At 42.4% G+C, this 23,842-nt stretch overlaps 1 protein-coding gene across 2 annotated transcripts in view; it reads left to right on the top strand.

Annotated features, from left to right (window-relative positions):
- The first annotated feature begins 2,876 nt into the window (after positions 1-2,876).
- The window catches only part of JADE3 (jade family PHD finger 3), a 194,728-nt gene continuing 173,762 nt past the window's right edge, over positions 2,877-23,842 (top strand). The window contains exon 1 of one of the 2 annotated variants that reach the window (XM_049871273.1): positions 2,877-3,016. The gene's annotated coding sequence lies outside the window, so the exon portion shown is untranslated. Of the gene's footprint in view, positions 3,306-23,842 lie in introns of both variants that reach the window. The other variant, XM_049871274.1, reaches the window with a different exon arrangement.

The raw sequence follows: 23,842 nt of genomic DNA, 5'->3' as shown, positions 1-23,842 counted from the left end.
AAATGAAATTCAGAAAACGTTCAATTAACCCATGGGAAGGAAAGAAAAGGGAAACAGGAGTATAAAAAACAGGGGAAACAAACAAAAAACAAATAATAAAATATCAGACTTAAGCCCGAACACATCAATAGAGCTAGGTGAAGATTTCTTTGTTATGATACCAAAAGCATTTTGCATTTTCATAAGTGCAAAAATTGACAAATTGTACTTCATCAAAATTATAAAATTTTGGTCTTCAAAATATCTTAAGAAGATGAAAAGACCAGCTACATACTGGGAAAAAATATTTCCAAAGCACGTATCTGAAAGAAGACTTACATCTATAAAAAAAAAAAATTTCATCTATAATATATAAAAAATTCTAAAATGTAACAATAAAAAATAATCCAGTTAGAAAATGGACAAGCTACATGAACAGACATTTCACTGAAGAGGATATACAGATGGAAAATAAGCACTTGGAAAGATGTGTAACATCATTAGCCATTAGGGAAATGCAAATATTACTACACACCTATAAGTACGGCTAAAATAAAAATATAGTGATGATACCAAATGCTGGCAAAGATGTGGAGAAACTGGGTCTCTCATACATTGCTGGTAGGAATGTAAAATGGTATAGCCAGTCTGGAAAATTGTTTGGCAGTTTCTTATAACACTTACTATATGATCTAGCAATTGCGCTGCTGGACATTCATCACAAAGAAATAAAAATTATATTCACACAAAAACCTCTACATGAATGTTTATAGCCACTTTATTCTTAAGCCAAAAATTGGAAACAACCCAAATGTCCTTCAGTGGATGAATGGTTAAATGAACTGTGGTACATCCATACCATGGATAGCAATATAAAGGCATGAACATGCAACAGCTTAGGTGGATCTTAAGGGAATCACCCTGAGTGAAGAAAAGCCAAACTCAAAAAGTTACATACTATATGATTCCATTTATGTGGTTTTCTTGAAATGACAAAATTATAGAGATGGAGAAATGTTAGGGGTTGTCAGGGGTTAGAGAAGAACATGGCTGTGACTTAGGGTAGCAGGAGGAATCTTTGTGCTACAGGAACAGTTGATTGTGGTAGTTACAGAAATCTACACATGTGATAAAATACAGAAACAGAAATGAGTACATGTACAACTGGCAAATCTGAATAAGGTCTGTGGATTGTACCAACATCATTATCCTGGTTTTGATGTTGTATTAAAGCTATGTAAGATATTACAATAGGGGGAAACTGTGTGAAAGGTACACAGGACCTCTCTGTAATATTTTTTGCAACTCTCTGTGCATCTATAATTATTTCAAAATAAGTTAAGTACAATGAAATGAGGTAAGTTTGAAGGACTATATTTTAGAACAGACACATTTGTGTATTATGAAAATAAAATTACATCTTTAATATGGAAAACAGGCAAAATACAAGAGCCTTGACATTATTTATCCTAGAAATGTAAATGAAATTGACTATATGAATTAATCATAACTGCACATAATATATTTCCAAACCCAGATAGGTAAATCAAGAAGGTCTGTTCCTTAAACATTTGCGTCAGGGTTCAACCAGAGAAGCAGAACCAGTAGGAGATAATAGAGAAATGTGATTTTATATATATCCCAAGCCCCTATACACACACGCATATATGAAACCCTGGTGGTATAGTGGTTAAGCACTACCGCTGCCAAAAGGTCGGCAGTTCAAACACACCTGGCAGTTCAAACACACCAGGCGCTTCTTGGAAACTCTGTGGGGCAGTTCTACTCTTCCTATAGGGTGGCTATGAGTCAGAATCAACTGGACGGCAATGGGCATATATATATATATATGCATATATATTCATTCATATATTTATATTTATTTAATTTATTCATTGCAAGCTACTGGTTTACACTACTGCGGTGGCTGGCTAAGCACATCCAAAACTTGTAGGGCAGGCAGGAAGGGAAGATCACGGGCAAGTTGTAAACCCTGGGCACAGACCAAAGCTGTCTGTCATCCATAGGCAGAATTTCTTCTCTTTTGCTCACATTCTTGGAAACCTCGGCCCTGCTTTTAAGGTCTTCCAACTGATTCAGTCAGGCTTACCCAAATTATCAGAATACTCTCCCTTACTTTAAAGTAATTGATTAGGAGTTTTAATTATATCTGCAAAATACTTTCACAACACCTAGATTAGTGTTTGATTGAATAACTGGGAACTGTAGCCTAGCCAAGTTGACACATCAGAAAGCCACACAATATCATAAACCATTTGTACTTGTTTTATTCTGGTAAAAGCAACCTTGGCTGTATGATTATAGCTAATTAAAGCGCAAACGACCTAAATCAATAGTGGCTGAAAATAAGTTTCATATATGAGAGTCCCACTTATAGAACTTTAGAGCTGGGGGGGATGGAGAGCTGCGCTCGTATTTCAACACAACCAAAGCACTTCCACGCCGTGCTACAGCACGCGCAGCAGGAAGGGAGAGGAACCTACCTGGAGCATAGCGGAGCGGGTGCCGGCTCACAAAGGGGGCGGAGCTTCGAGACCCGTGGCGGTCGCCGTGGCGCCTGGCCCGCCAGAAGAGCGCCGCCCGCAGCCGGCGAGAGCCAGTAGCGGAGGGTGAACGCCGCCGCTGTGGGAGGGGGAACGGGGGGGGGGTGGCGAGGAAGGAAAGGGAAGAGGCGGAGCGTGGGAGCGCACAGTGTCAGGAATACAATAGTGCTCCGCGCCGCCTCAGCTGCCGCTGCCGCCGCCGCTGCCGCCGCCCAACCGCCAGCGCTAAGGCCCTGAGGGGCCGGGAGGGCGAGGGCCTGAGGGCGGGAGCTGAGGCGCGGGGGGCGGCCCCGGCGGATCAGGCTGCCGGGGAGGAGGGGCGGGGGTAGGGAGGGGATTAGGGGGCAGGTGCGAAGGAGGGAAGAGAAGAAAGCAAGCGAGTAGGGGGGCGGGTACCACCCTCACCAGACTCGCCGGCACATTACTGGCCCCAGCGAGGAGACGGGAAGGAGCCGCGACCCAGCTACGCAAAGGTAGGCGCCACAGACGCCGGACGCGGTGCCAGCGGGTTTGCGGGGCGTAGCGTCGGGCCGGCAGCGGGAGTGGAAGCGGCCGGAGCGGAGCGTCCCGGCCGGCCTCGCAGCCGCTCCAGCTCCACACTGCTGTCGCGGCCGGCGTCCCCAGTGCCCTCGGGCCGAGAGCGTTCGTTACCAGGATAAGGTGCCTGGCGGCCCTTCTCCCGGCCCGGGCAGTGCCTGTCGACCGGCGCGGGGGCGCGGAGGGAGGACGCTCGAGCTCGACCGCAGCCCCTGACTACTCCCGGTAGGAATTGAGCGCCATATCTGTTGTGGTTCCCTCCGGTGCTCCCTCTCGCGCCCTCTCCTTTCCTGCCCTCTGCCGGCTTTCGGAGCTCACAGGGTCAAACCCCCGGCGGGAGGACCTGCTCTGCCGGCCGCGCTGGGCCAGATGCTCTGATAAAGCCAGGGAGGACCGCCCTGGCTGTTTCGATATTGGGAGGCAGGAGGAACCGACTGCCTGGAGACGGGCAGACTGGTGGTGCGGGGAGCGGGCGGGGCCCCCAACGAGGCCCGGTGCCTACGGAGCGGGAACGCGGGCGCCCCGAACTTTCCCTCCCCCTCGCGTCATTGTTCGGACGCTGCCGTTCGGCTGCCGCCGCTTCCGCCGAGCGCTAGGCGGTCCTGGGAAAATCGTGAGGGCTTTCCAAGTCTTACGTGAAATTTTCCCACCTCTGGGCACGGCAAAGTTGTTAACTTTTCTGCAGCTATCAAGTTAGTTTTATTCCTTCTTCGTGGGGCAGTTAATTAAAAAGAAGAGCCTCTCCAATCTTTTTCTCTCGCCTTTTTTTTTTTTAAGTTGGATTTAAAACGCACAGGATAACCTAGGTTCATTATTTGTGAGGTGGGAAGGGGGCCGGATCTCGAATGAGTGACCGTAATGGTGGTATGTGAAGGCACGTTTAAAAGTTGATATTATTGTGTAACCCTGGGACATATGTAGCTCCTAGAGATTTGGCAATATACTTGTTTGGCCGCTTCTTTGACTCAGAAGAGTTGCAAGGAAATCCATGGCCTTAGGTGTGCGTGAGCTTTTCTTGATGTGTGATCGGTTATCTGAAGCTGAGGATGAGACACCACCACCACCTCCGCCAACCGATTGTGTGAGAAATCAAAACCGTGTTGATGGTGATTCCAGTGGCTTGGAGGGAGAGGCGATCTCATTCCCTGTATTCAGTCTGATAAAGATGACTGTCTCCTCTAAACCCTGAAATTAACGAAAAATGATTTAGGTAAAAGCTGGTTGCACAACATCTTGGCTTAGTTTGAGCAATCCCAAAATTCACTTTCCCAGAGTAGTTCTCGTTTTAAATACCTTCCCTGCAGCCGCTTCTTGTCAGCCAGAGGGAGAGAGTGAAAGCGTAGTTGGCCTGAACAAAGCATTGCATTTTTATTTAGTTTAATACTTTCATAACATCTGTAAACAGAGGGAATGTGAATCCTGGCCTTTGTATCCTTTGAGTAGAGTAGTTCTCATGCTTTTATAGAATCATGTGATTACTTTTTGGATGAGTGAAAATAGAATTTTTCTTTTTCGTTTGGCCTAGGAGTGTTTTATCTCCATAACGTATCATTTTCTCTCTCGTTTAAGGAGAACTCTGAGCTTAAAAAAAGATCCCTGGGGGCACAGTGGTTAAGCGCTAGGCTGCTAACTGAAAGGCGGGTGGTTGGAACCCACCAGCCACTCCACAGGAGAAGGATGTGGCAGTCTGCTTCTGTAAAGGCTACAGCCTTGGAAACCCTATGGGAGCAGTTCTACTCTGTCCTATAGGGTCGCTGTGAGTTGGAATTGACTCGATGGCAACAGGTTTGGTTTTTGGTTTTCCAAGCTTAAGTACCTGAGCTGTAAAAGGATATGACTACATGAGATCTTTGGGAAGTGCTTCTCGGTGCCGAGCACATACTAAGCTCTCAGTCAGCGTTAGCTCCAGTGATTGCCATGTTTTCTTCAACTTTGCTCTTCTGCACAGTTTTGTTTGCTAGAGAAGAGCTCTTAACCTAATATTGTTGCCTTGAAACAGCTCCTTGCATACTCCCTCCAGTCAGTTCTGGGGTGCAGGCCTGTTCTAGAATCCACACTTCCTATCTCCCCTCTTTTATGAGTCATATTGCTTTGGCAGTGTGGTAAGTGCCTTCTCACCTGTTGTTAGTTGCTGCGGAGTGGATTTAGACTCATGACTGTGACCAGTCTTGGTCACAGGTAGGGGAAAGTAGAGAAGGGCCTCCAACTCCTCCCTAAAGTGTTTGTGATTAGCTGGGAGCCAGCAGTGATTTGGAAGCACCAGACTTAGGGATGCCTGCTTTTGGGCCTGTAGAGGAGATTCCCAGGACCGGGACAGGTGATGGTACAGGGCTCTCATCATAGCTGAGAGCTGTGGATTGCAGAGTATTAAAATAAAGAACAAAGGATGTTGAAATGGGAGGTTGAGTATGATGCTCTCCTTTGATAATGCTTGTCTTTTCCCTCCCTTGTGATCCACCAGCCATAATGACCCATTTCTCCCCAAACCTGTACAAAGTCATCTCTTCTTTTTGCCTACTACTTTGAGGTCTGCCTGGATCTGGGCAGGTATTTATTTTTGGGGGGTGGAGTGGAGGAGGCAGGAGGCATCAGTGTTTGTGAAGACATAGCATTATAGACGACTCTTTCAAGCCTTGATCAGGGGTACAGAGATCAGGGCTAAAAATGAGGTTGAACATTATCATAGGACATAACACATCTACCTCCTCATCTACACCTCATCAAGCTCCCACAAAATAGGAGCAGAGGAAGGTAGAGGTCATATGCTGACTTATACTAAGAAAATCTCTCACTAGGGGATAAATTACCCTGATCTTTTTACTAGGTTAAGGGTAGGTGTTGGATCATGCACGTCTGGAGTGCTCCTGAAATAGCTTATATGGGGGGACTTGAGTGGCTCACAAGTTTCTCCCCGTTGTTTCAGTTACAGTGACTGGGAATGCTGAAGTATTCTGGGTTGGGGGGTGGGGAGGATCTGGGATGAGTGGGTAGAAGTCACGAATAAAAGGGTGCTAGCAAGTGGTCATTACAGACCAAGTAACTACCACTTTGAGTTTTCTGTTTTCTGGAATCTTTGTGACTCCCTCCTGGTTATTTTTGCCTCCTCTCTGTAGATCATTCCATAGACAATAACAGCAAAGCTCTTACCATCAGAACTACCTTTGTGCTTGCCTTGGGAAACAGCAAGAAAGAAAGGTCCTGGGGAGACCTGGCCTGACCCTATAGCCAGGCTTGGAAAAGGAGCCTTAAGCGCTCAGAGGACAGCAGACTAAAGAAAGGGGCCTGGTTTGGGGAGATGGTACTGGGACTTTGATCAATAGGAGACACCTATGAGTTTATGAATACCCTTTAGGCAGCAAATTAATCTCTGCCCCAGCCCAGAAGCCGTGCTGTGCCCTGCTACCCAAGGAGCTTCATTTCCACTCATACTAGCTGATAGTCAAGGAGTATATTTTTTTGGTATGCTGACAAGAGAATTATGATACAAGTATGGCCAGTAGACCAGGCCCTGTTCCTTGGAATCTTGGGCAACTTATTATTCAGGTTTTTAAAAAACTTTTTATTCTGGTATAATATTATAATTATAGAAAAATTAAAAGAATGGTACAAGAAACTTCTGTATTCCTTTTACCCACGGTCACCAATTATTAAGTTTGTTCCCATTTGCTTTATCATTTGCTCTTTCTGTTTCTTTTTCGGAACTATTTGAGAGTAACCCTTGAGAGATTGGTACTTTTCAAGGGCATCCTGTCCTGAAGAGTGGCTCAGGTGCAGCTGCCAGGCGTAACAGAGACCTGGGTGGTGAGGCAGGGCCCCAGAGGAAGAGCAAGTCTACCAACGTAGCTGTAAAGCACACATTAGTAAATCATGTGGAATCTCTGGTGCTGGATATAGAAATCATTATCAATTGTAAAAATGGTTAAAATAAACCCTCCTTTTCTTACTTTGGAAACCCTGGTGGCGTAGTGGTTAAGGGCAATGGGCTGCTAACCAGAAGGTTGGCAGTTCGAATCCACCAGATGCTCCTTGGAAACTCTATGGGGCAGTTCTACTCTCTCCTGTAGGGTCGCTATGAGTCGGAATTGACGTGACTGCAGTAGGTTTGGTTTGGTGGTTGGGTTTCTTACTGTTGTAAAGCTTGTTCCTACCTATGCCAAACTTTAATACTGTCATGAAAATTTACTCCACTGCACTCCCCAACGTTGCAGCCATAATACATTCTGCAACCTTTTCATTTGATTCATTAGAAAAAAAATACACTTAGTGCCTCCTATTTGCTAACGGTATAAGAGGTGAAAGATATCTGTCCCCTCAAGCTCCAAGTCCATTGGAAAGGAAGTAAGGAAATCCGTCACCATAATCGGGGGAAGAGTGTTGTGCTGAAGGAGTTCACAGAGGTGATGGAACACTAGCCTGGTTAAGGATCTAAAGCGTAGGTACCGGGGAGTCTTTTGAGATGGATGTAAATGTGAAGAATCATTTTCTCTGAGGCCTGTTCTTAGATGACAAGATTCATAAGTTAGGGAAGCCTTTGGTGTCACATACCCATCACATTCTGTGGGGTCAGGCCAACTTGGATTCAAATCCTGGCTCTACCACTTGATCTTGGCCAGTTACTTCTCTGTGCCTTAGTTTCCTCATCTGCCAAACCACATATCTGAGGGTGGTAATGAGAATTAAGGGGCTTTGCAAAAAGTCTGGTACATAATAGTTGGCTTGTAAATGTTGAGTTCATCTTTCCCTCCCAAAACGGAGTATGTGGGGAAATAACATACAGAGTATTACTAGGTCCTAGGGTGGGATCAAAGGGGGTTTCTATTTTTTTCAATAAATAAGTACTCAATTGCCAGTTAACTAAGAGCTGTGATGGAGATGACCTTATGGGATAACAACAGTAACAGCAGTGATAATTCATTAACCATTTCCTGAGTGCTGGGCACTGTGCTAAATGCTTTTACATAGGATATCTCTCTGAGATGTGAGGCTTAGAGAGGTGAAACAAAGGTAACTTGCCCAAGGTCATACAGCAAGTACGAGGGAGACTGCCTCTGTGAGGGAGACCAACAGGGTGCCCTGGGAAAAATGATTGCCAGGCAGAGGGAACAGCAGGTGTTGTGAGGGCACTGAGGTGGGAATGAGGTATGGAAAAGACCCACAGAGGTTTGGCTGGGGCCTGCGGAAAGAGAGCTGAGGTAGGCAGGGGCAGATTGACAGGGCCTTATGGGACCTCGTTAAGGAGCTTGTGTTTTATTCCAGGGACAATGGGAAGCTACTACAAGATTTTTTTTTTACCTTTCCTTAACCCATGTGCACGTGTGTTGTATGCGTATGTGCATGCATGCATGCGTGCGTGTTTAATCCAGAAAACCATTTAGTGAGGCCTAAACAAAAGTGGTTTTAAAAAGTCATTTCCCCTTTAGTGTCTCACCTTGCGATCCAACAGAGGCAACGTTGCTGGTGCAAATGTGGTCTTAAATGGTTTTTGCTGCCCACTATTAACATGACTAAAAAGAGTTGCTGAGATGCTGGAAAAAGCTGGTCCTGCAAAATGCTTCTAAAAGGAGCATATATAATACTCACATAAATGATGCTTTTTAGGCTGCATTAAGGGAGCTCTTTCAGCTTTCACTGAGCCCTGTCCAATGGGGAAAAAATAGAATTGGGAGAAAAAGTAATTCCTAGAAACTTGAGTTAGAAATGGAACTGTTGAGTGTAAGACTTTGGTTTAAATATATCCTGATAAAGATACTTCAGTTACTAAGTGGAAATTTTTTTTTCTGTGTGCCATACGTGATGGCAGACAGTGCGTTTGTGATAATCTGGGAAGACTTGAGCATTTTTTAATACTTACGTATTTATTTATTCTTATCCAGGTATGAGCGGTTTTTATGTTTGAAACTATTTCTTATGTAGAGTGTAAACTTCATGGGAGGAAAACCAGTGTTCTCTTCCCCTTTGGATATGTACTGAGCTACAGACATGTTTACTTTAAAGTAGCTTTTGCCTGGTAGCAAAATACCCTGTTACTAGATTAAAACAACAACCATTTTCTTTGGCTCATGATTCTGTGGGTTGACTAGGCAGTTCTGGTCTGGGCACTATGCTGTGTTGGTGGTCACTTGGGGGGTGATGGTTAGCTGGTAGTTGGATGATCTAGGAAGGCCCAAATCTGGTGGCTTATCTTAAAAAAAAGAGAGAGAGAAAAACCCAAACTTATTGCTGTTGAGTAGATTCTGACTCATAGCAGCCCTATAGGACAGGGTAGAATTGCCCCCATAGTTTCCAAAACTGTAGTCTTTTTATTTTTTTTATCGTGCTTTAGGTGAAAGTTTACAGAGCAAATTAGTTTCTTATTCAACAATTAATACACAGTTTCTGTGACATTGGTTGCAAACCACATGCTGTGTCAGTATTCTCCCCTTCTCTTCCTTGGGTTCCCCGTTTCCATTTGTCCAGTTTTCCTGTCCCTTCCTGGCTCTCATCTTTGCTTTTGGGCGTGTGTGCCCATTTAATCTCATGTACATGATTGAACTACCAAGCACGTTCCTCACGTGTGCTATTGTTTGTTTTATAGACCTTTCTAATCTTTGAAGGTTGAACTTCTGGAGTGACATCATTTCTCAGCTGAAAGGGTATCCAGGGGCCATATTCTTGGGGTTCTTCCAGTCTCTGTCAGACCAGTAAGTCTGGTCTTTTTGGTGAATTTGAATTTTGTTCTACATTTTTCTCCCACTCTGTCCGGGATGCTCTATTGTGATCCCCGTCAGATCAGTTGGTGGTGGTAGCTGGGCACCATCTAGTTCTGGGCTCAGGCTGGTGGAGGCTGTGGCAGTTGTGATCCATTAGTCCTTTGGACTAATCTTTGCCTTGTGTCTTTGGTTTTCTTCATTCTCTTTTGCTCTAGGTGGGATGAGATTAGTAGATGTATCTTACGTGGTCACTGGCAGGATTTTAAGGCCCCAGACAGTACTCACCAAAGTCGGTTGTAGAACATTTTCTTTATAAACTGTGTTATGCCAGTTGACCTAGATGTCCCCTGAGACCATGGTTCCCAGTTCTCAGCCTAGTGACTTGGGCCCGCAGGGGATTTGGATGTGTCTATGAAGCTTCTGTGACTTTGTCTCGGTCAAGCTGTGCTGACTTCCCCTATGTAATGTAGTGTCTTTCCCTTCACCAAAGTTACCACTTATCTACTAGCCAGTTAGTGATTTCCCCTCCCCGCTCCAAAGATTGTTTTTTTTTACTGTGTGTAAATCTTTTTCTTGAGTTTTTTAATAGTAGTCTCATACAGTATTTGTCCTTTTGTGACTGACTTATTTCGCTGAGCATAATGCTCTCCAGATTCATCCATGTTGTGGGCTCTGTTGCAGATTTGTCATTGTTTTTTATCTTTGCATAGTATTCCATTGTATGTGTGTACCATAATTTTTTTATCCATTCATCTGTTGATGGACACTCGGGTTGTTTCTATCTTTTTGCTACTGTGAATAATCCTGCAGTGAATGAATATGGGTGTGCATATGTCTATTTGTGTGACGGCTCTTAATTCTCTAGAATATATTCCTAGCAGTGGGATTGTTGGATCGTATGGTATTTCTATTTCTGGCTTTTTAAGGAAGCGCCATATCATTTTCCAAAGTGGTTATCCCATTTACATTCCCACCAGCAGTGCATAAGAATTCTAATCTGCCCGCAACCTCTCTAACATTTCTTATTTTCTGTTTTTTTGATTAGTGCCAGTAAAGTTGGGCTGAGATGGTATCTCAGTGTAGTTTTGATTTGCATTTCCCTAATGGCTAATGATGGCAAGCATTTCCTCATGTGTCCGTTAGCTGCCTTAAAAAGTCGTCTTTGGTGAAGTGACTGTTCATATCCTTTGCCCATTTTTTAATTGGATTGTTTTGTTGTTGTAGAGGTGTTGGAGTATCTCATAGATTTTAGAGATTAGACCATTGTCAGATATGTTGTAGCCAAAAATATTTTCCCAGTCTGTAGGTTCTTTTTACTCTTTAGGTGAAGTCTTTTGATGAGCATAAGTGTGTAATTTTTAGAAGATCCCAGCTATCTAGTTTATCTTCAGGTGTTTGTGCATTGTTAGTTATGGTTTGTATCCTATTTATGCCATATGTTAGGGCCCATGGCATTGATCCAACACTGTAATGTTTATGGAAGCAAACTGCCACATCTTTGTTCCATGGAGCGGCTGGTGAATTCGAACCGCCCAATCTTTCAGTTAGTAGCCAAGCCCTTAACCACTGTGTCACTGGGGCTCTTTGGTGGTGTTTGGTCTAGGAGGCTCTAAATTGAGATGGCTCATCTCCACTCCTCTGTTGTCTCCTCCTCCAGCATGTCTGGCCTTGTTAACATGGTGGTCTCAGAGTTACAAAGAGTAGCAAGTGAGGGCAAGCATCAGTGCACAAGTACTTCTCAAGTGTCTGCTTGTGTCACATCACCAAAACAGTTCTACAGCCAAGCTCAGAGTCATTGTGGGAGGGAACCATCCAAGGGTGTGAATATAAGGAGTTCTACAAAAGTGGGGGGCATTACTGCAATAATTTCTAGTAATGAAAGTAAATGCTTACCTTTGGTAACTCTTGTTTAACACCGTTTCTCAACGTAATGTATTCTTGAGACTAAGTAATATGATTGTGCAATTAGTAGCAGCTTTTCATCTATGAAGTGTGGGGCTGAGTGCTAGTTTTCCTAAGAGGAGGCTGAATGGAGACCATGTGGCCCTGCGTGTAGGTCTTTATCTTGTGAGTGGCCTGGCTGCTCACTGAGCTTGTGTTATTGTGGATGGGGCCCCTGGGTTTCCTTAGCCTCTCCTTCATGCTTCACAAAAAGCTTGTGTACTAGAATGTACTAGGTTTTGTAGTCAAGCAAAATAACTGTTACTTGGGAATTCACTGCTACCTGAAAGGTGAGAAACCATTTACAGCCCTTTCTATTAACCATTATGTGACTTAAAACTTTTTACTTAAGTGAAGAAATCTCTATTTGGGCATTGTTATAAGGACAAAGGATTCTCTGTAGATATGTTTTACTTGGTCAAAATTTTAAAATCTCCCTGTGGTTGGAGTGAAGAATCCAGCATTGTATTCTGACATGAGTAGCCATTGACTTCCAATTCTGGACATCGGCCTTTGGCCTTTGCTCATGAAGATCTTAGAAGTAACACCTTAAATGTAACTGAAATAAGGCTTTATTTACAAACAGCTTGTAGCCTGGAATATGTTACATGAAAATGCACCTGACTCCAAGTAACACGTGTGGGAAACTGAGCACAAGGCTGTAGGAACTGTCCCCTCCAGAATCTTGCCTGGGGAGGTGGGGCCAAGATGGCAGAATAGACAGACCCTTCCAGCGAGCCCTCTTACAACAAAGACCCGAAAAAACAAGTGAAACCGAGTATATTTATGACAAGCTAGGTGCCCTGAACATCAAAGGCAAAGTTAGAAAACGAACTGAGCGGCAGGGGGAGGAAGGGACGATTTAGAAGCGGAGAGGAGTTACCAGACCTGAATTGCCAGGAACACTCAGGCACCATTCCCGGGAGCAGCTGTGGCGGGCCGATACTAGCTTTTGGCCGCAGTTTCCTCAGGGAGAAGCAGCCAGCCACATGGCCTACTCACACCTCCGGAACCAGAGAAGTACAGTGCTCTCGGCAAGACCTAAGTACTTGCGTATATTTTTACCATACCCCCCCACCCCCAAGCTGGGTTCAGAGGCTGTTGATTTCCCTGGGCCTGAGATAGGCCCTGTTGAGCACCTAGAGCCATCCTCCCGGCGCTGGAGAAGAAATAAATTTGCAATTGGGGGAAAAGATAATTTGCAAGCTCCACTGACCAGGGGAGCTCAGGACAGAGGCAGCTTCTGTCCAGGCAAAAACGGTCCATGGACTTTGACTACGTTTCCCCCTTGCATGGACCTGTATGGGCCTATTTCAGGAGAATAGGCCTTTGCTGGTAGACTACAACTGTTTCAGCTGTGCGGTAGAGAGGTGGGTGTTTGATGTTTGACACCACTTTGCCTATTAAATAAGATCCTCACCTACCCACATCAGGGGCCTAAGGACTGGTGGCTCCACCACTCAGGTCACCTAGCCACCCGCGACAGGGGTCCAAGGATAACTGGTACCTCCTAGTCCTTACAGCCAAAAACATTGGGTGCCCATGGTCCATCTGCAGAACCCACCCACCTGTATGCTCTAGGGAACAGGGACATGTTTTCCTCAGAGACACTTGTGGGACGATTCTCAGCCCCCTGCCTTGTTCAGAGCATGATCCCCTGCTGCAACCAGATACCAGTACCTACACCAGTCACCCCTGCCACTCTAAGACTGTAGGACAGAGCCTGTACCACACACTTGATGATCAGCTACCTGGACACCTGAGCTGAATTTGTACAGGAAAAGTGAATGGACTCCTAGACTGATACACCTGATAACAGCTCTAGCCATCTGGGGACAGGACGTCAGAGCTCCAAAGGCAAAAATAAGCAAGCTAGCTCACTCAAGCAACCCATTTAGGCATATCAAAACAAAACCAAGCAAGAAGCTACGGCACAGCAAGCAAACATAAAATAAACTAATACAATAACTTAGAGATGGCTCAGAGACAACAGTCAATATCAAGTCACATAAAAAAACAGACCACGATCGCGCCAACAAGCTCTTAAAACAAGGAATCAAGGGATCTTCTAGATGAAAGTGCCTTCCTGGAATTACTGGATGCAGAATACAAAAGATTAATACACAAAACCCTTCAAGACATCAGGAAGGAAATCAGGCAATATTCAGAACAAGCCAAGAAACACACGGATAAAGCAGTTGAAGAAATTAAAAAGGTTATTCAGTAACATAATGAAAAATTGAATAATCTGGAAAAAGCCATAGACACACAGCAATCAGAAATTCAGAAGATTAACAATAAAATCACAGAATTAGACAACTCAGTAGAAAGTCAGAGGAGCAGAATTGAGCAAGTAGAAGGCAGAATTTGTGAACTTGAAGATAAAGCACTTGGCACCAATATATTTGAAGAAAAATCAGATAAAAGAATTTTTAAAAATGAAGAAACCTTAAGAATCATGTGAGACTCTATCAAGAGAAGTAACCTATGAGTGATTGGAGTACCAGAACTGGGAGGGATAACAGAAAATACAGAGAGTATTGTTGAAGATTGGTTGGCAGAAAACTTCCCTAATATCGTGAAAGATGCTTATTGAACTCCACATAAGGCAGATTCTTGCCTGGTGATACAATCTCAGCTTCTTTCCTTTCTTCCTAGGATAAAAATTAAGTCAGTAACTTGGAAATAATGATAAAAATTATAACTGTGTGTCACCTGACCCAGCAAACTCTTCCAGGAATTTATTCAGCAAATATTTGCATGTTCATTGAAGTATTTACTTGTAATAGCAAAAGATCGGTAATACGCTAAGTGTCAATGAAGGCCTGGTTATGCATTGAAATATTATGCTGATATTGTATGATTTCCAAGGTGCACAAAGTAAAAAAAGAAACAATAGTGTGTGTTCTGTGCAACTATTTGTGTAAAGTTATAGGCAATAATATGTGCATTTTTGCTCACATAGACGTTTCTAGAAGGATATTCAAGACACTGATAGTTTTGGTGTCCTAAGAGCAAGCATGGTCAAAAGTAGGGGTGGGAAGGAGACTTAAACTGCATAAAATTTTATATATGTATGTATATATATATATATATATATATATATATATATATACCTTTTGAATTTTAAGCCATGTGAATATATTTCCATGTTATAAAAGTTAAATACATTTATTTAAAAAAGAGATGGTATGTGGGCATGGTGGTACGAGCTTCCATGGACTCCCTCCCAAATTGACCTGGTCAGAGCTATCTCTGTTTTAAAAAAAAAAAGTCGAGCCATTTTTGTTTCCAAATGCTTCCAAATAGTGTACTTCTGAATTTTTAACTATAGTCTTGCCTTTTCCAGAATGTCATATCAATGGAATTATGTAATATGCAGTCATTTTACTCTGTCTTCTTTTAGCCAAGATTTATCCACGTTATTTGAATTAATAGCTTATTCCTCTTTATTGCTGAATAGGGTTCCATTTATTGATGTACCACAGATTGTTCATTCACCTGTTCCAAGGCAACTTGACTGCATCCAATTTTTGGTAATTATGAGTAAAGCTGCTATAAATGTTGTGTGCTGTTCAGTCAGTTCGACTCATGGCAAGCCTATAGGACAGAGTAGAACTGGCCCATAGGGTTTTCTAGGCTGTAATTTTTTTTTTTAATCTTTACAAGAACAGACTGCCAGGTCTTTTCTTTTGCAGAGTGACTGGTGGATTTGAACCACCCACCTTTTGGGTTAGCAGCCGAGTGCTTAACGGTTGGGTGACCAGGGCTCTTCTTGCTATAAACATTAGCATACGGGTTTTTGTGTGAATGTAAGCTTTCAGTTCATTTAGGTAAGTACCTAGGAGTAGGATTGCTGAATTTTTGTGAGAAACTGCCAAACTCTTCAAAATTTTCTTTACCAGTTTGCATTCCATCAACCATGAATGTGAGGTATGTGTCAAGGCTCATTTTTCTGCATATGGACGTCCAGCTGTTCCACCGCTGTCTGTTGAAAAGACTGTCCTTTTTCCATTGAATTGCCTTTGTACCTCAGTCAAAAATCAGTTGACTATATTTCTGTGAGTCTGTTTCTGGGCCCTGTATTCTGTTGCATCGATCTGTGTGTCTATCGTTTTGCCAATACTACACTGTCTTGATTACTGTAGCTTTATAATAAGTCTTGAAATTGGGTAATATGAGTACTCTCTTTTCTTTTTCAGAATTGTTTTGACTTTTCTAGTACCTTTGCTTTTCCATCAGCTTTTTAATCAGCTCGTTGAAATCTACAAAAAAGCTTGCTGGGATTTTGACTGGTACTGCGTTGAATCTATAGATCAAATTAGGTAGAATTGACATTTATTGAGTCTTCCAAGACCTGAGGATAGTATATTTATCCATTTATTTAGATCTTCTTTGATTTCTTTCATCAGCGTTTTATAGTCTTCCACATGCAGATAGTTTGATTTATACCTAAGTGCTGTTGTAAACGGCATTTTTTTTTTATTTTAAATTCCAAGTATTCATTGCTGGTATATAGGAAAGCTCTCAGCATATTGACCTTTGTATCTTGTGACCTTGCTAAACTCGCTTATTAGTTCCAGTTTTTTGTTTTTTTTACTGATTCCTTGGAGTTTTCCACATAGAAAGTCATGTCATCTGCAATGAATAAAGTATTATTTCTTTCCAATTTGTATGCCCTTTGTTCTTTTTCTTACCTTAATGCTCTAGCTAGGACTTCCAGTATGATTTCAAATAGTGGTGGCGAGAAAGAACATCCTTACCTTGTTCTGATCTTAGAGGGAAAGTATTCCATTTCTCACTATTAAATATGATGTTAGCTGTAGATTTTTTTAAATATTCCCTATTGTTCTACTCTGACCTGTAGGGTCGCAGTGAGTCGGAATCGACTTGACGGCAGTGGTTTTTTTTTTTGTTTTTTTTTTTTTTGTATCGTGCAGAAAAGAGTTAACACTGCGGGCCTGAGGCTGCTATCCTTAGAAGACCTGATTGTAAGATTGGCCCTTGGCAGACATCTGGAAAATTGGCTTTTCAAACATTTCAAAAAAAAATACATATATTCTACTTTTATTTATTCCTTTTCCAGTGCTCTTCATTTTTTATGTTAATCCAAGTTTCTAACCTTAATCTTTCCGACCAAAGAATTTAATATTTCTTCTAAGGCAGGCCTGCTGGCAGTAAATTCTGTTTTTGTTTATCTGACAGCATCTTCATTTTTCCTTCACCTTTGAAGGACATTTCTGTTGGATAGAGAATTCTGAATTGACAGGTTTTTTTTTTACTCTTCCAACGTGTTACTCCACTGTTGCCTTGATTGCTTGATTTCTGCTAAGAAGTCTGCGGTACAGTCGTCCCTCGATATCCACAGGGGTTGGGTCTCAAGTCTTTTATATGTAATGGCCTAGTATTTGTACATAACCTACACACATCTTCCAGTATACTTTAAATCATCTCTAGATTACTTATAATGCCCAATTGAATGTAAATGCTATGTAAATAGTTGTTATACTATATTGTTTAGAGAATGACAAGACGGGAGGCAGACAGTGCTCAGTGAGTGCTGGAGAGAGACTGAATATTGTGAAATGGTAGAAGGCTACAGCAGGGTATGCCTACATATCATTTCATTCACATGGATTCAGTGTAGTGCTTAGTACGAGGCAAATTCAAGTTTTGCTTTTTGGAACTTTCTTTTTTCTTTTTTTCTGAATATTTTCGACCCACAGTTGGCTGAATCTGCAGATGTAGAGGGCCGACTGTAATTCTTATTTTTGTTCCTCCATAGTTACTCAATGTGTCCTTTTTCCTCTGGATGCCTTCAAGATTTTCTCTTTGTCTTTGGTTTTCAGTAATTTGAATATAATATGCATACATGTGGCATTTTTGTTCGTTTGCGCACCCACTTATCACTTATCAACATAGTTAGGTTCCAAAGACCAAGTTGTTATGCAAAAATCAGCGTTATGCAAAAATGGATTTTTTTTTCTATTTTCAAACCATCCATTTGTCCTTTTTTTTTTTTTTAGAAAATATCATAGAAATAATAACAGCTAAGATTTACTGATGTGGTCATCACTGCGACAAGTCCAGTTATGGATTATTCCTCTGCAGAAAATGAGGCTTGGAGGAAACAAAGCTGGATAAAACCAGGCTGTGTGACTAGAGGGCTCATGGCTTAACTGCTTCACCTTCCTCCTATGCTGGGTCAGAGCTTCCCTTGCAGAGCCACCTCCGGGACTCTGCTCCCACCCCTGCAAGCCCTGTGTTTACCATCCTGGAGCCTACTCTGCCCTCTGAGCCTGGTGAGTCACTGAGGCTTGGGGCTTCCTGTGAAGGCATTGGGATCCTGGCTGCGCATTCGGCCCCACCAAGGCTGAGGCTTCAGGCCCAGTTCAGCTCACTTTGAGATGTCATTAAACTTGCACACATTTTTTCCAAACACCCTCTCCAATGCCTCTTTCTTTCCTGCTTTCCCAACCCACAGCAGTTTTGACCTGCAGGGCCTCAGGTCGCATAGGAGCTGGAAACCTAGAACAGGTGCCCGCTGGCTCAGTGTTGCCTGTGCGGCCACCCAGAGATCACGGCCATGGAGGAGGCCGGCCCCACCAGGCAGCTGGACGCGGCACCCCAACTGGTAGAGCGGAGGGCACAGGGCAGCACGGCCCAGCTTCCTGGGGGCCACCCAGAGACCCTCATAGTGGGAGGGGATGCTCCGCAGCTGTTGCCGCCATGCCCTCCACCTTATTAATACGCAAAATATCCAGATACTAGATTTTTTTTTACTGTTATTATAATGCATAATATTGGATAATGAGTTAGCTGATAAGTGAGGAGTAGGTGTATTTATCCAGCGTGGTGGTCTCTGAGTTTCTTGTATCTGTGATTTGTTGTCATTAATTTTGGAAAGTTCTCAGCCATTATTTGTTCAAATAATTCTACCTGTTCTCTCACTCTCTTTTTCTCCATCTGGGCTTCTAATTACAAATATGTTATATTGTTTGATATTGTCCCACAGTCATGAATACTGTGTTCTATTTTTTCCCCACTCTTTTGTCTCCTTTTGTGTTTCAGCTTGGTTGGTTTTTATTGACCTGCTCGATGAATTTGATCTTTAAGTTCACTGATTTTTTTCCCTTGGCTGCATCAAGTCTACTGTTGAGCCTTCTTAAGTCATTCTTGATTTTTTTTTTTTTACTTTGTTTTTATTTCTAGCATTTTTATTTGATTCTTACAGTTTCCATCTCTCTGCTGAAATTATCTGTCTGGTCTTACATGTTGTCTACCATTGCCATTAAAGTCTTTAATAATATATTAATCATAGCTTTTTAAATTTCATGCCTGATAGTACCAATATCTGTGTCAAAATTGAGCCTGAATCCAATGATTGCTTTGTTACTTGGAGTGGTTTCTTTCCTTTTGTTATGCTTCATAGTTTTTTTTTTTAATTTTTACTGTGTTTTAAATGAAAGTTTACAAATCAAGTCAGTTTCTTATACAAAACCTTATATGCACCTTGCTATATACTCCTAGTTGATCTCCCGCTAATGAGACAGCATGTTCCTTCTCTCCACCCTGTGTTTCCGTGTCCATTCAACCAGCTTCTGTCCCCCTCAGCCTTCACATCTCCCGTCCAGACAGGAGCTGTACCCATGGTCTCCTGTGTCTACTTGATCCAAGGAGCCCACTCCTCACCAGCGTTCTGTCTCATACTCCAGTCCAAGCCCTGTCTGAAGAGTTGGCTTTGGGAATGGTTTCTGTCTTGGGCTAACAGAAGGTCTGGGGACCGTGACCTCTGGGGTCCCTCTAGACTCAGTCAGACCATTTAGTCTGGTCTTTGTATGAGAATTTGGTGTCTGCATCCCACTGCTCTCCTGCTCTTTCAGGTATTCTCTGTTGTGCTCCCTGTCATGGCAGTCATCAGTTGTAGCTGGGCACCATCTAGTTCTTCTGGTCTCAGGCTGATGTAGTCTCTGATTTATGTTACCTGTTCTGACCCATACTTACCTTGTGTCTTTGGTGTTTTTCATTCTCCTTTGCTCCCTGTGGGTTAAGACCAGTCGTTGCATCTTAGATGGCCGCTTGCTAGCATTTAAGACCCCAGACGCCACCCTCCAAAATGGCATGCAGAACGTTTTCTTAATAGTTTTTATTATGCCAGTTGACCTAGATGTCCCCTGAAACCATGGTCCCCAAACCCCTGCCTCTGCTATGCTGGCCTTCGAAGCGTTTGGTTTATTCAGAAAACTTCTTTGCTTTTGGTTTAGTCCAATTGTACTGTCCTCTCCTGTATTGTGTGTTGTCTTTCCCTTCACCTAAATTAGTTCTTGTCTACTATCTAATTAGTGAATCCCCCTCCCTCCCTACCTCCCTCCCTCCCTCCTCTCATAACCATCAAAGAATATTTGTTTCTCTGTTTAAACTATTTCTTGAGTTCTTATAATAGTGCTCTCATACAGTATTTATCTTTTTGCAACTAATTTCACTCAGCATAATGCCTTCCAGATTCCTCCATGTTATGAAATGTTTCACAGATTCATTGTCGTTCTTTATCAATGCATAGTATTCAATTGTGTGAATATACCATAATTTATTTATGCGTTCATCTGTTGATGGGCACCTTGGTTGCTTCCATCTTTTTGCTGTTGTAAACAGTGCTGCAGTGAACATGGGTGTGCATATACCTGTTTGTATGATGGCTCTTACTTATCTAGGATGTATTCCAAGGAGTGGGATTGCTGGATCATATGGTAGTTCTATTTCTAGTTTTTTAAGGAAGTGCTTGATATATATTTTTTCCATCCTTTGAATTTTAGTTTGTGTCTTTAAGTCTAAGGTATGTCTCTTGTAGGCAGCATATAGACGGGTCTTTTTTTTTTTTTTAATCCATTCTGTAACTCTCTGCCCCTTTATTGGTTCATTTGGCCCATTTACATTCAACGTGATTATAGATAGGTACATGTTTAGTGCTGTCATTTTGATGCCTTTTTTTGTGTGTTGTTGACAGTTTAATTTTCCACTTACTTTTTTGTGCAGTTTTTGTAAATTGTTCCTCTTTTTCATTGTAGTTGAATTTGTTTTTACTGAGTTTTTATGTTTATCTTGATTTTTATTTTGAAGTATAAGATTTGTTACTCTTCTTTGTGGTTACCTTAGTATTTTCCCAAGTTTGAACCTAACTTGTATGTCCCTATATTGTCTTGAATTCCTCTCCATATGGAAAATCTATGCCTACTTTATTTAGTCCCTCTTATTTTTGAATATCATCTTTTACATAGTGACATCATTGATTCCTTGTTTTGAGCATTTTTTAAATCTTGACTCATTTTTGTGATATCTGGTTGCTCTGTCCTGTGTTCTAGTCTTAGTTGATACCTGATATTATTGATTTTCTAACCAGAGAATTCCCTTTAGTATTTCTTGTAGTTTTGGTTTGGTTTTTGCAAATTCTGTAAGCTTCTGTTTATCTGTAAATGTCTTAATTTCACCTTCATATTTGAGAGACAGTTTTGCTGGATATATTCTTGGCTGGCAATTTTTCTCCTTCATTGCTTTATATATATGTCATCCCATTGTCTTCTTGCCTGCATGGTTTCTGCCGAGTAGTACAAACTTATTGATTCTTCTTTGTAGGTGACTCTTCACTTATCCCTGGCTGCTCTTAAAATTTTCTCTTTATCTTTGGTTTTGGCAAGTTTGATTATAATACATATTGGTGACTTTCTTTTGGGATCTACCTTGTATGGGGTTCGATGAGCATCTTGGATGTATATTCTTCCATCTTTCGCGGTGTCAGGGAAGTTTTCTGCCAACAAATCTTTAATAATTCTCTCTGTGTTTTCTGTTATTCCAATCACTTGGAAGTTATTCTTGTTGATACAGTCCCACATGATTCTTGGGGTTTCTTCATTTTTTTTAATTATTTTATCTAATTTTTTTTTCAAATATATTGTTCCAAGTGTTTTATCTTCATTCTAATTCTGCATTCCAGTTCCTTTATTCTGCTCCTCTGACTTTCTATTGAGCTGTCTAATTCTGTAATTTTATTGTTAATCTTCTGAATTTCTGATTGCTCTCTATAGATTCTTGCAGTTTATTAAATTTTTCATTATGCTCTTGAATAGTCTTTTTAATTTCTTCAACTTTTATATCTGTGTGTTTCTTGGCTTTTTCCTGATTTCATTCCTGATGTCTTGAAGAGTTCTGTATATTAATCTTTTGTATTCTACATCTGGTAATTCCAGGAATACATCTTCATCCAGGAGAGTCCTTGATTCTCTGTTTTGGTAGTTTGTTGAAGCAGTCACGGTCTGCTTCCTTATGTGATTTGATATCAACTGTTGTCTCCGAGCCATGTATAAGTTATTGTATTAATTTATTTTATGTTTTCTCACTGTGTCCTAGTTTCTTGCTTTGTTTTGTTTGGAGATACCCAAATAGGCAACTAGTGTGAGCTAAGTTGATTATTGGAACCTTTGAAGCACTGATGTCCTGTTACCAGCTAGCTAGTGGTGTTACCAGGTATATGACCCTAGGAGTCCATTCACTAGTCTTGTGTAGATTCAGCTCAGGTGTCCTGATAGTCAGTCACCTAGTGTGTGGTGTAGTCTCTCACCTACTATCTTAGAGGAGCAATGGTGATGGGTGTATGCACTGATTTCTGGTAGCGGCAGGGAGTCACACTCTGAGGAAGGCAGGGGGCTGACAGCTTTCCCCCAAGTGTCAGTGAGGAAAGAGCATCCCTGTTCTCTAGAGCACTCTGTTGGGTGGGCTCTGCAGCTGTACTGTAGGTACCCAATGCTTACACCTGTAAGGACTGGTAGGCACCACTATCCTTGGACCCCTTTCATGGGTGGCTAGGTAGCATGGATGGCACCTCCAGACCTCAGGCCCCTGCTACGGGTAGGTGAGGGCCCTGTTTAATAGGCAGAGCAGTATCAGACCTCCAAAACCTGCCGCTCCACCACACAGGTGAAACAGTTACTGTCAGACCACAAAGAGATTCGCCCTCGCAATATAATGTCCGCCTGGATCTGTGCCTAGTGAAAGACAAAGTCTGTGGATCGCTTGTGCCTGGACTGGAGCTGCTTCTGCTCTGAGCTTCCAGATTAAGGGAGTCAGCAGAGTATTTTTCCCCTGTTTGTTAACTTGTTCCTTCCCCCAGGCCAGCAGAATGGCTCAGGGAGCACAGCAGGTCTTATCTCAGGCCCAGGGAAATCAACTGTTAACGAAGCTGACTGGGGCAGAGGGGGGAGGGATCAGACAGATAAGAGAGAGTTCTTTGAAAAGAAGGAGCTATTAGATCTGTTTACGGTAAATTAGACAAAACCACTTATCGTGTGCCAAGAGCACTGTTTTATCTCAGATTCCAGAAGTATGTGCACCGGCTGGGTCCCTGCCAAGATTTCCCCAGGGTGTTAGGGCTGCATCCCTTCCCAACTCCCAAACGCCACAGCCAGCCCCACTGTAGACACACCACAGGGTCAGGGGTGCACCACTCTGCTTGCCTTCTTTCACTGAAGCTGCCATGTCCCGGGAAACTACCATCAGCCTCATCGCCATCACGCCAAGGAACGGGAGCTGAGGCGCTGCACAGGCTCCGCAACTTGTCGCTGCTTCTGCACCGTCTTTCCCTCCCCCATCACTCGGTCTGATTCCTTAACTTTGCCTTTGATGCTCAGGGTTCCTCGCTTGTCATATATATAATCAATTCACTTGTTTTTTCGGGTCTTTGTTGTAAGAGGGATCAGCGGAAGCCTCTGACTAGTTCACTGTCTTGGCCCCGACTCCTGCATAATATTTTTAAGGTTTTTATTTTTCTTTATTGTGATAAAATATCCATAACACAAACTTGACCACTTTAACCATTTTTAAGTGTATAATTCAGTGGCATTAAGTACATTCACAATGTTATATAACCAGCACTACTTTCTATTACCAGACTCATAAAATTTTGTTTAAAGCTGAACATGAACAGGAGATGCTGAGGTGAGTATCTGATGTGTTTGAAGAACACAGACTTCTTTCTGTTAAACCTTTAGTGTGGAAATTTGTGTTAATCTAGCCAGGAATTGGCCTGGTTTTGATGTTTGTTTTTGCTGTGGGTACCAGAGATTTCTGATTCCTTTAGTAATA

This window comes from Elephas maximus, chromosome X (assembly GCF_024166365.1).
Source record: "Elephas maximus indicus isolate mEleMax1 chromosome X, mEleMax1 primary haplotype, whole genome shotgun sequence".
Lineage (NCBI taxonomy): Eukaryota > Metazoa > Chordata > Mammalia > Proboscidea > Elephantidae > Elephas > Elephas maximus.
Note: the sequence above shows the minus strand (reverse complement) of the source record. Positions and strands in the feature narration are given on the sequence as shown.